Here is a 16,940-nt window from a genome sequence, read left to right on the forward strand (position 1 = left end):
ACCTCCCAACAGGCTAAAAAAGACAGAAAACAGCCCTTGAGGAGCTCACACTAGTTTGCACAGCATCTGCTTTGGCTGTGTAGTGCTAATATTTGGGGTTACATGACAGATTTGTCAGTTGATCTGCAAAACATATACTTAATTGGACTACATTTAGTAAAACCCAAACTAACTTGCATTTAGTGTTGAAACACAGCTTATCATCTGGCCTGGTAAACACACACTGTTGACTTAAACCAAAAGGTGAAGTTGTACAATTCAGTTTAATAGTGAAGCAAAGAATATGCTGCAAAATAAATAAGATATAAAACATAACAAGCACATATTTTAATTTGTACAACATGGCAACATATCACCATATGTTGCATAACTCTACATAAAACACAGTAAGTTCCTTTAGTGCCTTGCACTGTGAATCTGACAAAGCTGATTGCCATTGCCAGGACATTGTTTCTATCTCTCTCTTTACTGAATATTTCTCTTGAGAACAACGGTTGAAGGCTAGGTTTCAGTTCAGAATCTAAGACCTTTGTTATACATCGGTAGAGACAAACACTGTTGAAACACAGAGAGCAAAAGTATCTTAACATTGATGCTGTTTCAGGAAATAACAAACAAACAAAAAATTAAGTTATTTTATGTGCTATATTGAGTTAATGGTACATTATGTTGGCCATACACAGTTGTTCCTAATTTGAATAAATTCACAGAGCAGGGCATTTTGGGGATTTGCTCTGAGAATGGGGTGTGTATGGTCTTTGGTTTACTATGTGTAAGTTCCAAATGCTTATGGTTCTAGACTCTGATACGGTAACTAGAATGCAGCACATAATGCTCTGGAGCTCACATGGTACGAATGTTGGCTTAGTGCAAATTGATATTAGTTTTCATCAACATTCAGAATGTTTAGGAGAAAAATAAGAATAGGTGATAATAGCAATATAATAATAATAATCATCATAATAACAATAATATTGTAGTTTGGCTCCAGCAGCTGGTCAAACTAAATTTTGTTCAAGTATTTCAAGAAAAATGAAATAAACAAAACTACTTCTTTTAAGATGTACTAAAAAAAGACACATTTTTGTCTGTGAGAAAAGGGATAATGATAAAAACAACATTAAACTAAAGCTAAAAGACAAATAATAAAAAAGAACATCCAGTAATAATACTTGACTTGCATAGAGTTGCATGTTTTTTTTTTTTTTCAAATTCTTCTCAGAATATATAATTCCACACTTCAAAATAAGTCTCTTTATTGCAGTGCAGAGAATGAGGGCTGACACTTTGACCCATGCACCCGTTCCCTCTCAGTCTCCCTTCATTAAAAAAAATATATTATGCTTTATTCTCATCCGTCATTTTTATATGAAAGTGCCACAAAGACCACTCCAATAATCAGTCCTTTTGGAATGATCTAGAAACAAATAGGCTGCCCGAGTTTGCAGTTCAAAAGTTTGTGGGAGAACACTGACTGCCAATCCTCTGATATGTGCTTTGTACCAACATTGAAGTGTTTGTTAGGAGTTCACGGCGTCTTATGAGCAGCCACACTCCTCCACTATCATGTTCTGGATGTCTTTCTTAATGATCTTCTGCTCCTCGTTGTAGTAGAGCATGGACATGGCTCGTAGGCGCGTGGGTACACAGCACGACTTGATGTTGTTAAAGGGGCTGTACCCACGCATCCGATAGTGATTGATGACGGTGGAATGGAAGGAGAGGGCAGAGCCCATGATGCTGGCCACATGGCTAGGGCAGTCGCCCTCGCAGTAGTTAGCATGATATCCAGATGGAGCGATGATCCAGTCACTCCATCCGATGTCCTTAAAGTTGACATAGAACTGCCGTTTACAGCAGACGCGGATTTTGCCGTCACACTCCAGGCCACGTTTGCTGCGCCGGTGCTGGTGCTCCTCGGCTGGCTTGAGCACAACCATGAGGAAGGGTCGGTGAGATTGTTCTCTCTCTTTGCCCTTGTTGCCCTCTGCAGGCACCAGGATGGGGACGGCGCCAGCTTCAGCACACATTGGACAGGAGACGTGGAGACTGAGCAAGGTGCTGTCCCTGTCCAGCAGGGTCTGCACCGTGCGGGGCACCGGTAGCGTGTGCCAGCCGCTGCGCCGCGTGTCCACGGTCTTCTCGGACACCACCACTTCTTGGGGTCCATCTGCAGACCCTGGGTCAGATTTGCCATGCTGCAGGAGCTGAACAGACACCTTCCCCTTCCCTCGGCTGCCCTTGGCAACTTTAAGGAACAGCCACACGTTGGCCTGCTCCACCACAGACAGAGTGCTGCCCTCCTTAGAAATGTCAAATTTCATGATGTCAGGGGCATCTCCTGTGGATGATAAAGATGAGGCAATTGGTTAGCTTTATGTTTGATATTGCATTGTTTCGTTTTGTAAGACACATCACATTTTAAGTTGTGACAGTTGAAAATCTAACAAAAAAAGGTGAAATAAAAGGAAAAAAAGAGGCTTTCTTTGCAGATTTTGAAGGAAAACCCACTGAATAATGCAGAATGGATTTAAGAATGGAGCGTACTCGACAAAAAAAAAAAACTGACAAATGAAAAAAAAAAAGTTTAAATAAAAATATAATTGTGAAATTTTAAATAAATGTTGCATTTTCACCCCACACACCACTGATTGATGCAGGTGTGCAAAGCATAATATATTTTTCAGTTAAAAACAACAACAACAAAAAAACTAAACTAAAATACATGATTGTGACTCTAAATATTTTTTAAATTATATATTTTTTTCAGTTTATGATGCATGGCATATTATGAAACTTTAAGCTTTTGATGCACACCTGCAGTAAACATGAAAATATTGCTGAGTAGAAATGGCAATAAACTGAGCTGAGAAATTTAATATTGTTTAAAAATTTTAGAGATACGAATCAGGAAATTAACTCAGCTCCAAAAATGAAATCTAAAAAAAGAATAAAATAACAACTAAAACTAAATTAAAACTAACAAGAGATTTTCAACTAAACTGAAAATAAAATGGAAAAATTTATTTATATAAATTAATTAATAAAACTAAATCCTGGTACTCCACTCTTAGTAACTAAAAGTATGATCAATTTGACCAAAATAACTAATAAACGTAAAAGTAAATGGTGGGGATAATTTTGTTAATGGCGGCTGTTCAAATTCTATGCCGAGATTCTGTGTGGATCAGTTTATTAATGACAAACTCTCTTTGTTTGAGTCACCAGATGAGAAGCAGCTCAACATTATCAAAGCACATGAATCGACTGCTACACTAAACTGCTTCTCTCTTTCTGTAAGAGAGGATATTTTCTTTTTGCGCTCAATCTCCACCATCTGCAGTCCATTGTCAACACCTAGCCTCGGTCCATAAAAAACATTTCCTGCTCCTAAACTCCTGGCACTCCATTTGTGTACATAAAGCATGTAGGCTATATTATGACAAGGGCCTTCCCTATAACTTGCACATGACTGTCTGCTATAAGCCAGCTCAGCATCAGTAACCTTTGCTGATTTACAGACCCACCACACTGACTCTCTTAAATGACTCTCTGCCAACTCCTTCACAAAAGGACAGCTATTAATTCAACGGTTTAGTCAACATGTTCACTAAATAAATCCTGTGTTATCTGATATAAAGGACAGTCTAGCATAGCTGTGAAAAGAGCATCTATTATGCTCATCAATGTGGCACTGAGATATCTATCTAGACAAATATAGTTGCAGGTTTATCTTTACTCAGTCATCTCATATGACGCTGTATATAATAGCGATCTATGAAACTAAAGAAGGTTCAATACTAAGGGTGTAAAATCCGAACCAAACCGAAAAAATGCGATACACCAGTACACGAAACAAATCGCCCTACTCTTGCTCTATAAAATTTTTTGCTGTTGCATTTAGTTTGATTATTTGTTGTTATTTTTTTTGTTTTTAATTAACCATAGTCCTTTTTTCCCTGAACATTGCACATACCGAACCGAACCGTGATCCAAAAACCATGAATCGAACCAAACCGTGAGCAATATGAACCGTTACACCCCTATTCAATACAGTAAATTCACACAAGACTAGACCATTGTGATGAGTCTGGCTTTTTTTCAGTGTCTCGAGCAATGAGCACTGTGTTTTTAAGACGTCACTGCTTTCTGTTGCGTCTAGCTGCTTTTGAACACAAGAGCAAACCCTTATTCATTTGGTCCTCGACTGTCATGCTATTATGAAAATCTGCCTGGATGAATTACTATTTAAAGCTCACAAAAGCCTCTGAGATTTCTGAGTAACTTTACTGGGCAGTCTGTTCTCTTTATTAAATCTCACATTGTCAGAAAACTCCCACGAAACACTGAATGGACTTAACACATAACAGGGTGAAATATTTTTAAATCTAAAGTGTGTAGTTTGGATGCTAAAATACTTTGTCCTATTCCAACTTAATATGCAAATAATAACACAGCAGTTGATTCACCCCCAAAACTATAAACATTGAGAGTTTTTGAAAAGACTTTTGTCGACTCAAACAATGGCATGAGTTTGGGGCAACCAATGGCATTTGTTTGGAAACATTCATTATTTTTGCATTTCTGTATGGGGAAATTACGCACTTCACCTTTAAACTGAAATGAAAGCCAGTATTCCAGTACTCTGTGGCTTAAGTTGTCAAACAGATCAGTGAACTATGCAGTGCCACCATACTAATGTGGAATCTGTTTGAAATTTCTGTTATGCTCTTATAGAACCGGTTCATTTATCAGTCACAACACCTTTTTAATTCTGCTTTGAGAGTTGTTGATAGTAGAGACTGGAAATTTTTGCCAAGTAATGAAAAATCAAGAATATAGCTCTGTTTTCTGAGAAAGAAACAGCACAGCACTGGTTTCTTATTTGCAGATAGATGTGTCTCTCTATATCTGTGGTGCTATCTAGCCTGATCTCTTATCAGAACACCTCTTAACTCGAACAAGAGTTGCACTGTGTGACCAAGTAAAAAGAGTTGGCCTTTCTTTCCATGTTAAAAGGCAACTGATCTTTTGCCAGTGTCATTTGGTTCCTGAGTAAGTCTTTTAAAGTTCACTGTAGTTGTTTTTTCTTTCATGTAGGTTTAAACACATGCCACGTGTCTCTGAGGTGATGAGGTCTGGGTGAGGTGCACACTTCAGAAGCTCGTAAGTAGTACTGCAGTTTCGGGTCAAAGATCAGCTGTACCCACTGTCACATAACAGTTGTGTCTGTGTGCTGTCAATATCAAGGACAAGATTGTTTTTAAAACAGCAAAGTTGCATTAAAAGCATGTATATAATCTGCATTATGCACAGTGAGCACAACTAGTTGAGCATGTCGAACATCAGAGAAGATCAAAGGATTATTACCTTGCTGTTACATTCATGCAGTGGGTCTTTTAAAAAATGAAACACTGCCAAGAGACATGAGATAACCTAGTAAACACTTTGTGATAACATCAGGACTGCAAAAAAAGAATTTCTCAACCGTTTTTGGCTTAGTATTGCCTTTATCAACATCCAACCAGATACCTACAAACTAAATGTTTGAACTTTATTAAACTTAGACTAAAAAAACAACAACAACAAAAAAAAACATATAATTGCACATTTTATTTTATTTTATTTTTCTCTTTGACCCCTTATAACCAACTTATGTGCCCCTGAGGTGCATGCACAATACCATTTAAAAGTTTGGTGTCAGTTTTAAAGGAGCCATGTGTAATGTCTGGCAAAAATATCTAGTCATACTCCACATTCCATACCAGATGGGGGCAGTATGCCTCAATAAAGTGAATTGGTCTACTCTAGAGTAACAAACGAGAAACGGCATAGTCTCTATGCTCCGCCCCTACCTTCACAACAACCCTAGAGCCATAGCCGAAGCCTAATGCTGTGTTCACACCAAACGCAATAGACAACCAAACGCGAATAGAGCGTGCGAATGATTTCAATGTTAAGTCAATGTAAAGACGCGTTTTTGGAGGTCTCGCGGCGCGAATGAGGCGTTTAGCGCGGCGCGGTAGACGCGAATTCGCCTCATTCGCGCGTCTAGTTCGCGCGAATGACGCGAATTGAGCGTCTGGCGCGATACGCGCGTTACGCGCGAATGTGCTTTTTGTGCATAACTTCCCGAAAAAAATACGCAAACATATAAAACAAACTTCTAGCGAAATACTAACAGCATCTTACTTACCAATCCAAAAGAAATGTTGCAAGTTCGGAGTCGAACCTCATTTCTTTCAAGTCCATCAGTTGTCTCCAGCGATGGAAAGCAGTGCCTATGTTTACTCTGGTTCGGCTCCTTTTCTTATCGGATTTGATTTGTGATTCCGAGCGCGGTTGGTTCCCTGTGTTTTCCCATCCTTCCGCTCTCTTCCCTGAACTGAAATGAAGTAGTGGGTTGTACTTTCCACTCGATTGACATCAGGTTCAAGTACGCCCACAAGCCGTGCGAGTTATTCGTGTATTGCAGGTTGGCTGGTGGTTATGTTGCCCGCATACCGCCTCCCATAGCTGAAACTGGTATTACGACACCTGTCGGGCCGTGGCTAGTAATGCTAATGCTAATTAAGGTTCATATCTCTGCAGCACTATAACTTGACATTTTTTTAATGACATCATCGCCCTTATTTCTTCTCATTCTTTTGATGCGTGTAGGTCATTTTTTGGATATTTTTACCTCAATTTTTACACATGGCACCTTTAAAGTTTCTGAAAGAAGTCTCATATGCAACCTTGCAATTATTTGATCAAATATACAGTAAAAACATAAATATTGTGAAATATTTGCAATATTTTGAAATGTTATTAAGTTTATTCCTGCGATGACAAAGCTGAATTTTCAGCAGCCATTGCTCCAGACTTGAATAAAATGATTAATATCTGACCCTAAACCTTTGAACGATAGTGTACCACTGGTTGGGAATCACCAAACTAAAGGTATTCAAAATTGATGTCAGATCATTGAATTACTTTATAAATAGACTAAAAATCAATTGCTTTTGTGTTAGATAAAAACAGCATCCACCCAAAACTGGTGTTAACAAAAAGCCTCACTGTAGTCGGATGTATTGTTGTACCAGCATGTAAAAGTGATATCACAGTCCCTGATCACTACAACAATCACTTGATGACCGCAGCACAAAACATATTCATTGCATATTCAAGTGCTATCTTGCTTTTACCTATAATACTGTCTTGCACTGCTTTGTCTCGTACAATACAAAACTATCACCTATCTGTCCCCTAATAATGAAGCCTCAGGTATGTATCATCAAGGGGACAGGTTGACACAAGGGTCAGAAGACAGGAAATAAATAGTTAATAACATCCCTCAGAGTAAACCTCAAGGAACTTTAAGACCTGCTGTAATCCAACTATTAAGGCGTTTCAGGAAGCTGCTCAGAGAGGCAACGAGCCAAGCTAACCACACCAGATCAGCAAAACTCCCCGAGATTCAGATCGAATGTCCATATAAGTGAAGAGCTACTATGATTAACCTGAATTCCTCCAGTGTGTCAGTCTCACACTTATCCCATACCTTCAGACAGTTCAGAGAATGTTGTGAGTGCAGCACAACAGATATAACCTTCTATCCTTCCCAGAAGACCAGAACTGGCACTAGAATATCGGGATAAGGGATAGTTAAAAATCATCATGTCCTCATGTGATTCCAAACCTGTTTGACTTATTTTCTTCTGTGGACCCCAAAAGAAGATATTTTAAAAAATGTACCAGTGATGTTTTTTTATTATTATACAATGAAAGTCAATGGGGTCCAGTGTTGTTAGCACACCATACGTTCTTCAAAATATCTAATTTTGGGTTTCACAGATAAAAGAATGTCTTACAGGTTTGTAACGACTTGAGGGTAAATGTCTGAATTTTCCTTTTTGGGTGAACTATCCCTCTCACAAATGCTTTTGCACATCTCAGAAAACTTTTGTTGATCTCTCCGTTTCGCTAAGATACTTTCAAAAAAAAACCCCCGACCATTCCACACACCAAGAGAGCAGTCCAGAGTAATTACTGGGCCCCATATTTTGATGAATGGAGCAATTATGGCCAGCTAACAGCCGTGTGGGTTTTGAATGGGATCGAACCACCCTACCCATCTACCCCCACTCCCTGGAGCACCATTAACACCCCTGCAATCTCATAAAGGCTCTGAGGGGCCTTTTTTAATCTTAGGTTCATTCCAAAGGTCTATTTATAGCATCAAGGCATAATGCACATTTATGTAAGCAAACAGGCACAATGGACAGCATCATCAAGCGTTTGCTGGCTCCTTCTTGTGCTCAATGATAGCTGCAATTAACAAGCCGTGGAAATCGTCCCATTAAGCCTGTGTGGTCAAGTCTGTGTATAAGAATCAGATGTGACTGCCAGTCCACATCAGTGCTGGTCTAAAGATAGGTCAGCCTTGTTATCTTTAGAAACACTGCTATATTGTTTTTGCGGAAAAAACCCAGATGCCAAGAGATTGGACCTTTTCAACCATCCGCTTCCGCTGCCCATTCAGACAAATATTGTTAGCTTTTTTTACAGCAGTGTCATGCTGATTTGTGGATCAGTGACATTGTTATAAATAAGTCATGAGGAACCAATTAAAAATGGAATGTACTTGTGGATCTTCTCATCCCAGACTTAGTTTATTGAGTCGACTGGGATGTAGTGTTTGTTACATGCGGCCCCATAAGCGTATTCAATAAGAAAAAGCATTGTTTGTGTCATTTTCAGAGTTTAAAAAAATCTATAATCTAAAATAGATGGCTGTCTGTTGGCTGCTCTATCATTTGACAAACAACACAGCATTAGTAGCATATCATCAGATCAAAAATATTGGACCCCATTGACATTCTTCAAAATATATTTTTTTTTGTGCTCTACAGAAAACATGTAGTAAATTATGACAGAATTTACATTTTTGGGTAAACTATCCTTTTAAGGGAATACTTAGTTTGAATGCATACCATGATAAAGTGTTCATTTGATATTAAATCGCTGTCTCTACAGTTTCCTGTTGCTTGGCAGGACTGAAGATGTTTAAGTGGCTCCATTCAATAGCTGTTAATAGGGGCATCATTTCCTCATTTCATATCAGTAGCATGGCGCAGAGAGCCTCCCGCAGCAGCATGCAGTCATTCTTAATACTCCACAGCTGCAACGCATGTGTTCCCCTTAAGATGACTCTCCCTCCATCCCTCCGACCTCCGCTAACACCTACCTGAGTGCTTTTTAAAAGCACTCCTTCGAAACAGTAGTCTGAGTGGAGCCATTTGAGGTGACATCCACTGTACATCATATATACTGCAAGCGTTGCGGTGCATATCTTAAAGAGGAAACCTGTAAACGGAGCTCGAGCGTAATGGGTTTAATCATGCAAACAATTCAAAACCGAAAAAGTACTTTTTATCCATTTGAACAACATAGTCGAGGCGTGGATTTAGATAAAAAGTCCCACTTTACAATATCATTAATTAATGCATTATTAAACGCTATATAATTCTTCAGATCAATTATATTAAATTCAGTTATAATGAATATTTGGCTAATACTTTACAATAAGGTTCAGTTTTTAAGTTAAAGCATTAGGTTAGGCATACAGCATCTAGATTTATGTTCATTTATTAATACACTATTCACTGTTAATTCATATTTGTAATACATCAACAACTGTTAATGTATACAATTTCAAAAGGTAAAATCTGTAAATCTGTAGAAATTACTATACTAAGATGTAATACATTACCTAATATTAATAAATTTAACATTACTATAAAATTTTACTAGTATATCTGAAAATCTGGAAATAAAACTTTATTTTTTATATTATATTTATAATAATGATATTTATTCGTATATATATTAAGCTGTATATAATACTAATTATACTTATTACATAATTATATTGAATATATTACTGAAATTTATTAGAATGTGACCAAGGTTTTTAATAATAATGATTCATTGTACTTAAGCGTTTCTCCACCGTCTCACTCAACAGGTGAGAGTTCATCACTTAGTACCAAAAACAAGCTATTAATGTCATCACATTTCCTCAAGAGGCACTAAAACTTCCCTCACCTGGCTCAGCAAAGGTGATGATCTCAAAGGGCTGCTCCTCAGGTTGCTCTCGGTGTTCCCCCAGCCCCCCTCCGTCTTCCTCCATCTCCACCGTGCCGTCCTCACCCACTCGTCCCACGTGCAACTTGCGGATGGCGTTGAGCAGGGCGGCGCGGGGCACCGGGTGTGTGACATTGGGCCGGGTGTTCAGATGCAGCATGTTGAGGATGTGCCTCTTGACCGCCTCCACCATGTCGGTCTGCTCCTCTGAGTCCTTCTGCTTCTGGGCTAGAGCGCAGGACGGGCAGAGGGTTACAGGATCATCCGGCCGCCCTGCACCTTGCGAGCCACTCTCGGCCGGTGTGGGCAAGCAGCCCCCTGACCAACAGCCAGAGAGCAACAGCACCCCTGTCACAAGCGTGAGCGAGGACATCCTGAGTGACGGCAGACTCACACCTTGGTCCTGTTCTGCTCCGCTGCCAAGATCACAGTTGCCGCACTGGCTTGTTTGTCAAATCGATGCAGAAAGCGGGAGCCAGTCCAAAATAATCCTTATCTGAACGGCGCGGTCATGGTGATAAAAGTTAAAAAGGGCTGAACGAAGCGCCACTGGTCTTTTCGGTGAGCTCCTCCTGCAGGTCGATGAGCTCCGGGTCGCTCTGGAGAAGCCTGATGGTGCACGGCTGCCCGTGTCGGAGTTGAATGGTTGAGTGGAAAGTGGGCAGGGTTAGACAGTTCTCTGACTCTTTCTTTAGCACTCTTTCCCTCTCTGGCTTCTCACTGTTTGTCCCCTCTCTCTTTCTCTGTCTGTAATTATACCTTCCTCCTCTTCATCCCTCCCTCTCACTTTATTACAATCTTTCTCACTACTGACTCACTGAATTTCATCTCCCTCCCTCTCTCTCTCTCGCGCTCTCTTCAGTGACTCCTCCAGTAACGTGTACCATTTTTTTCCTCCAGAGAATCTAAGTTGCTCTTACGCACTTACACTCTCTCTCTCTTTTTTTTTCCACTGATCATTCATCTCTCCAGCCATCAATCTGTCGGCACCTGTTGTGCAGTCTGGCTAACTGTGTGGTGGAACAATCTCCTGAGGAGGGAAAAGTTGAGGGGTCAACATGATTATCATGGCTATCTTTGTGCATAACACATGTGTAAACACACCGAGTCACTCATTCATGCTCAGTTAGACGCGCACACAGCATTCAGACACGATTTTGTAGAAAATGACATGGGAGGGAAGTGAGGCACTTCCTCTAGATGAAATGAGCATTAAAAAAGATATTCAATCATTCAGTTAGGACATTTATAAGAGGGATTTGCCTATTTCAATGTCCTTAAAATAAATTTCTGCCTATTTAAATGAACCTAAAATGTTCCATTAATCACATTTTATTAAATGTAATTTATTTGCATTTCATGTCTGTGTCTGTAACATTTACATCATAGTGATGCATGGCAGTGACATCACTCGACTCCCTCTTGTGGTTATAACACGTACATTCTCAACATTTAAAATGATTTCAAGCAGTTATCCCAGGAACAGTAAATTGGGTGGATTTAAAAAATAAAACAATTAAAAGAAATAAAACCACAGAATGTGATTCAGCCGAGCACAGGAATGTTCATGACTGAAGAACAGACATACCGCAGCGTTTCTCCAGATGTTTGTGGAGTTCAGACCTTGCGCCTCCAGAGACCAATGAGGACTGTTAGTCGGCCGCAATGCGTGTATGTCAGACAGATGCATGCTGCTCCATACATGTGTCTGTGTGAGCTGGAGTACATCTCACCTTTCATTCCTTGGCTCCTGTGAACAAGCATTACTCACAGGCTAACACTTTCCCTCCTGAACTTTTAAAAAGTTTTAAAATACTAGCACACATAGCTATAGATCAAAGTCAAGGCTGAGAAAAATTTACATTTTAATTGTTGATATAGTAACATTATTAACCACTCACATAAAAACCATTCATAAGTTTGTGGTCGGTAAAATGTAAAAAAAAATGTTTTTAAAAGAAGTCTCATATGCTCATCAAGGCAGCATTTATTTGACAAAAAAAAAACAAAACAATAACAATGTGAAATATAATTTAAAAAAAAAATTCTATTTTTTCTATTTTTTTTCTATTTTGTTTTCTATTTTAATATTTTAAAATATAATTGTTTTTGTGATGGCAAAGCTGAATTTGTATCATTGTCTAATAAACCTGGTATTGTGTACTACTAATATTATTGGCTTTTACAAATTGTTTTGTTCCTCTTTTTGAAAGTTGTTTTGGATAAAAGCATCTGCTGAATGCATAAACGTAATGTAATATGCTGATCTGGTGCTCATTAAACAATTCTTATCTATGTTGAAAATGAAGTGAAGTATTATATCATAAATTATTATCTTTACTGTCACTTTTGATCAATTTAATTTGTACTTTATGAATAAAAGAGAACTCCAAAATTTTGAACGGTAGCAAATAGTCAGTTTAAACTAAGATCTGAAATATTTGCTCATCTTTAAACCTGCATGTTGTGGCTCATCATTCACTCACCCTCATGTTGTTGTTCCAAACCTGTATGACTTACTTTCTTCTGTGGAACATATTTAAATGTATATATATTTTTCCATACAGTGAAAGTCAGTTTTGAATTGCATGTTCTTGTTTATTGACGTGAATGTGCTTTTTAAAATTTTATTAATTGAATAATAAAATGCAAAAGCATAAAAACTCACCAAGTTTCTTGCTGATGTGCTCGTGGGCCCTTCATCCACCTACTGACATCACTGCATCTATTCCTGGACTTGTTAACACTTAGAAAGGAACTCAACACTCCAGTGGATCATTCTCAACTCTTAAAAACACTTCTTCTTAGCATTGCCACATGTTTGCCTGGGCAGCGTGTGGTGAGTTTGCTATTTCTGAAAGGTGCCCATAAGGTGGTGTCATCACACATCCTACTGCCTGCCACGCCTCCTCTCTCTATAGATGACACACAGAGGGACTCTGGGAATGAGTAAGACAGGCATCATCATCTGTGCATTCTCACGTGTTTTTAATTTACTTTTTCTCTTGAGAATACTGTCTTCAGACAACATTTTATAAATCTTATTCGCACTTTGATCAAACCTACAAGTCTATTTCTTTTTTTTTTTTCTCTCTCAAATACCACATATGCGTTGAAAAACAAAAATATGAGAACTATTCTTTGGAAGTTGTTAAAAATGGCTTGTTCCTGTAGTATTTTGTGCTTGTGTTATGTTATGGTGTCATAACTGTGAGTCTGATGATGTAAGAGGCTGTGAGGAGTTGGTGCGCAAGTGAATTTTTGGCAGGATAGTCCTCAGCACTACTACACTTCTGTATGAGTCAGGCCACGCTGAGTGACGCTGTGGTACTGATGGTAGGCGGGATCCCTTGCTCTTTCTCTTCATCACTCTACCTGCTCCACCAGACGCTGATCATCGTCAATGAATCACCTGAAGTCATGTGTGCAACTTTCACTGCCAGCTGCCTCTGCATCTCCTGAAGCAATCACGTTCTGACATGTCCATGAGTTATTCTCTGTCAAAATGAGTAACAGCTTTCCTCAAACTTTTTAAAGTCCTTGCTACATAAAGCAAACTTCTGGTGATTTGATAAATTATACTGGCTAGTTGTACAGCACACGTAAAATACCGTTCAAAAGTTTGGTGTCAGTAAGATGATAAGATTGATTGATTGATTGAAATTAATTACTTTTATTCAGAGAAGAAAATGTTTCAAATAAATGTTGTTCACTTGAACTTTAATATCATCAAAGAATCCTTGGAAAAAAATGTATGTTTCCACAAAAATATTAAGCAGCACAACTCTTTTCAACAATGATAATTAGAAATGTTTCTTGAGCAGCAAATCAGCATATTAGACTGATTTCTGAAGGATCATATGACACTAAAGTCTGGAGAAATGGCTGCTGCTGATTTAGCTTTGCCATCACAGGAATTAATAATATTTTATTATATATTCAAACAGAAAACCGTTATTTTAAAAGTCATGTACATGGAAAAGGTCATAAAAGGTCACAAATACAAATCAACAAACGTCACTTTCTTAGACATTTTGAAGAATTTGTTTTTGTACATGAAATGAAAATCAATGGGATCCAATGACTTTCCCCACTGACTTCTGTTGTATGGACAAAACACTTTCATCAGAATGTCTTCTTTTGTGTACAAACCACAATGACTTACATTAGAAAGAAGGTCATACTGGTTTGGAATGACATGAGGGTGAGTAAATGATGACAGAATTTTTATTTTGGGAACTACACTTTAAAGGAAAAATGAAAATGATTGGAACCCCATGATTTAGTCACCTTCAAGCCATCCTAAGTATATATGACTTTCTTATTTCAGACAAATACAATCAGAGTCATATTTAATAAATGGTGGCTCTTCCAAGCTTTATAATGGCAGTGAATGGGTGTTGAGATTTTGAAGTCCAATAAAGTGCATCCATTCATCATAAAAATGACTCCACATGGCTCTGGGGGTTTTAAAAAGGCCTTCTGAAGCGAAGCGATGCTTTCTTCACTTCATAAGCCGTAATTTTTAGCTTCCACTAACTGTCGTACGCACATACATGAGAGAGTGGTGTTCCAGTGGATGACGTAGGCATAGCATAACCTTCAGGTGAGAAGTGACAAACCCGAAAGCACAAAGGTGAGAGCAAACAAAACACTGGTCTCGAATAAGAAGTACAAAATGAGGATTTGTAAAGAAAAATGTCAGAGGATTTCTATATAAGCCAAGAGGAGACTGGATTTCCTTTGCTTTAAACAAAACTTGGTTCGCTTGAGACTAGCATATTCTCACTGGAGCTTATGATGCGCCAACATCCTCCGCTGGAACGCCACTCTCTCGTGTACACGTATATGACAGTTAGCGGAAGCTAGAGATTACAGTTTATGTTTTAAATATGGATATTTTTCTTACACAAATGCATTGCTCACTTCAGAAGGCCTTTATTAACCTATCATGTGGAGCCATGTGGATTACTTTTTATGATGGATTTATGCACTTTATTTTGCTTCAAAATCTCGACCACCATTCACTCCCATTATAAAGCTTTGAAGAGCCAGGACATGTTTTAATATACCTAGGATGGCTTGAGGGCGAGTAAATCATGGGGTAATTAAAATTTTTGTGTGAAATATCCTTTTACATTTAAAGTGTAATTTCAGTGGCATCTGACAGTATTGCAAAAATAATGATTTCAAACGATTGTTAAAAAACAGTTCAGCTAGTGCCGATAGCCTCATAGGCAGCATGTCAACATATACTGTAGTGCAACTGCGCTTCCGGCAACCCAGTTTGATTCCTGGCTTGAGGTCCTTTGCCGATCCTATTCCCCTCTCTCCGTCCCATGCTTTCCAGTCTAGTAAAAACATATTATTCACTTCACTTTAAAGGAGGTTGATTTTACCTGATCAGGAAATGCTAAATTGACAAACTGCAAAATTTCCTGTCCAAATAGATTCAGCGCAAGCATTCTGGCATCATCCAGCTAACCCTTCATAGAAAAACAGAACAGACATTGCAAATGGTGACTCAAAAGCTCCTTTGACTTTTTAAAGCAGTTTCAGTATGACTTTGACTCCAGCAGTACCCACTTTCCCGAGGCGAGCTGCTAATCTATGCAGGTGATGTCACAGTGTGGGGAAGACTTTCATTTAGTGCTGAATCAGAGGAGACAGCGAGGGAAGCCTCTTCATGTTTGCCTGGTCTAAATCTGGACATCCTCCCCAGCAAGCGAGCGGCTGATTCATACTGCTGTTTAAACGGAGCGCTCCAGCAAATGTTACGCCATTGAAAGTGGGCTGCAGTGTATTTTTGAACACTCATCACGAACACTCATCACGAACGCTCGCGTGAATACACATTTAAAGTCCATGTTTTCTTAGAGCACGTTACCAGATTCTCATGGGGGCGCTGCAACTGTTGAGAGAAATACTGACGCATATTTGCTTCCAGCAACAAAGAGTTCAAAACATAGAGTAGACATTCTCCTTGTTAAAATTTCAGTCCTCCAGACAAACAAAATAACAAGAGTGCCATCGGCTCAGAGAAGGAAGCATTTGGAGCCAAATGACTCCTTTTTTTAGTTGACAGTTTATTGAATCACTCGATAAAGACGGGTGTATAGAAATGTCTGTTTATTGAGTTAAGTGACATGACATACAGTGACGTGACATACAGCCAAGTATAGTGACCTATACTCAGAATTTGTGCTTTGCATTTAAAGTGCACACACACAGCAGTGAACACACACACCATGAACACACACCCGGAGCAGTGGGCAGCCATTCATGCTGCGGCGCCCGGGGGGGGCAGTTGGGGGTTCGGTGCCTTGCTCAAGGGCACCTCAGTCGTGGTATTGCCGGCCCGAGACTCGAACCCACAACCTTAGGGTTAGGAGTCAAACTCTCTAACCATCAGGCCACGACTTCCCCTAAATGGGTACAGAATAGTAGTAAACTAGTTGTATTAAATATAAAATCTTGCGATTCTAAATTTATGTACTATATACTATAGTAATATTTATTAATACTTTGATTTTAAATTATTTTTATGAATTATTCACTCACTGAGTCTGATTAAGGACTGTTCCGTGAATCTTTTTGACTGACTCAACAAAAAGAACCAGTTCATGTTCGTCAGTGCCACTAGATTTGGAATTATTTAGTTTATATTTCTTGTTGCATTTGCAACCATTTTTGTTGCCTTCTTGAGCCAAGGATCAGTGTATCTCCTAGCAATCTGAAATCCATGTCCTAAACAAAACAAACCAATTCATGCCACACACTTTATAAGCATAAAGAACTAAAGAGAAATAAAC

General features: G+C 38.8%; 1 pseudogene; it reads right to left on the reverse strand.

Annotated features, from left to right (window-relative positions):
• Positions 1-244: 244 nt before the first annotated feature.
• On the reverse strand, positions 245-10,839 carry LOC109103681 (annotated as a pseudogene).
• Between the last annotated feature and the right edge of the window lie 6,101 nt (positions 10,840-16,940).

The sequence above is a fragment of the Cyprinus carpio genome, chromosome A2 (assembly GCF_018340385.1).
Source record: "Cyprinus carpio isolate SPL01 chromosome A2, ASM1834038v1, whole genome shotgun sequence".
NCBI classification, from domain to species: domain Eukaryota; kingdom Metazoa; phylum Chordata; class Actinopteri; order Cypriniformes; family Cyprinidae; genus Cyprinus; species Cyprinus carpio.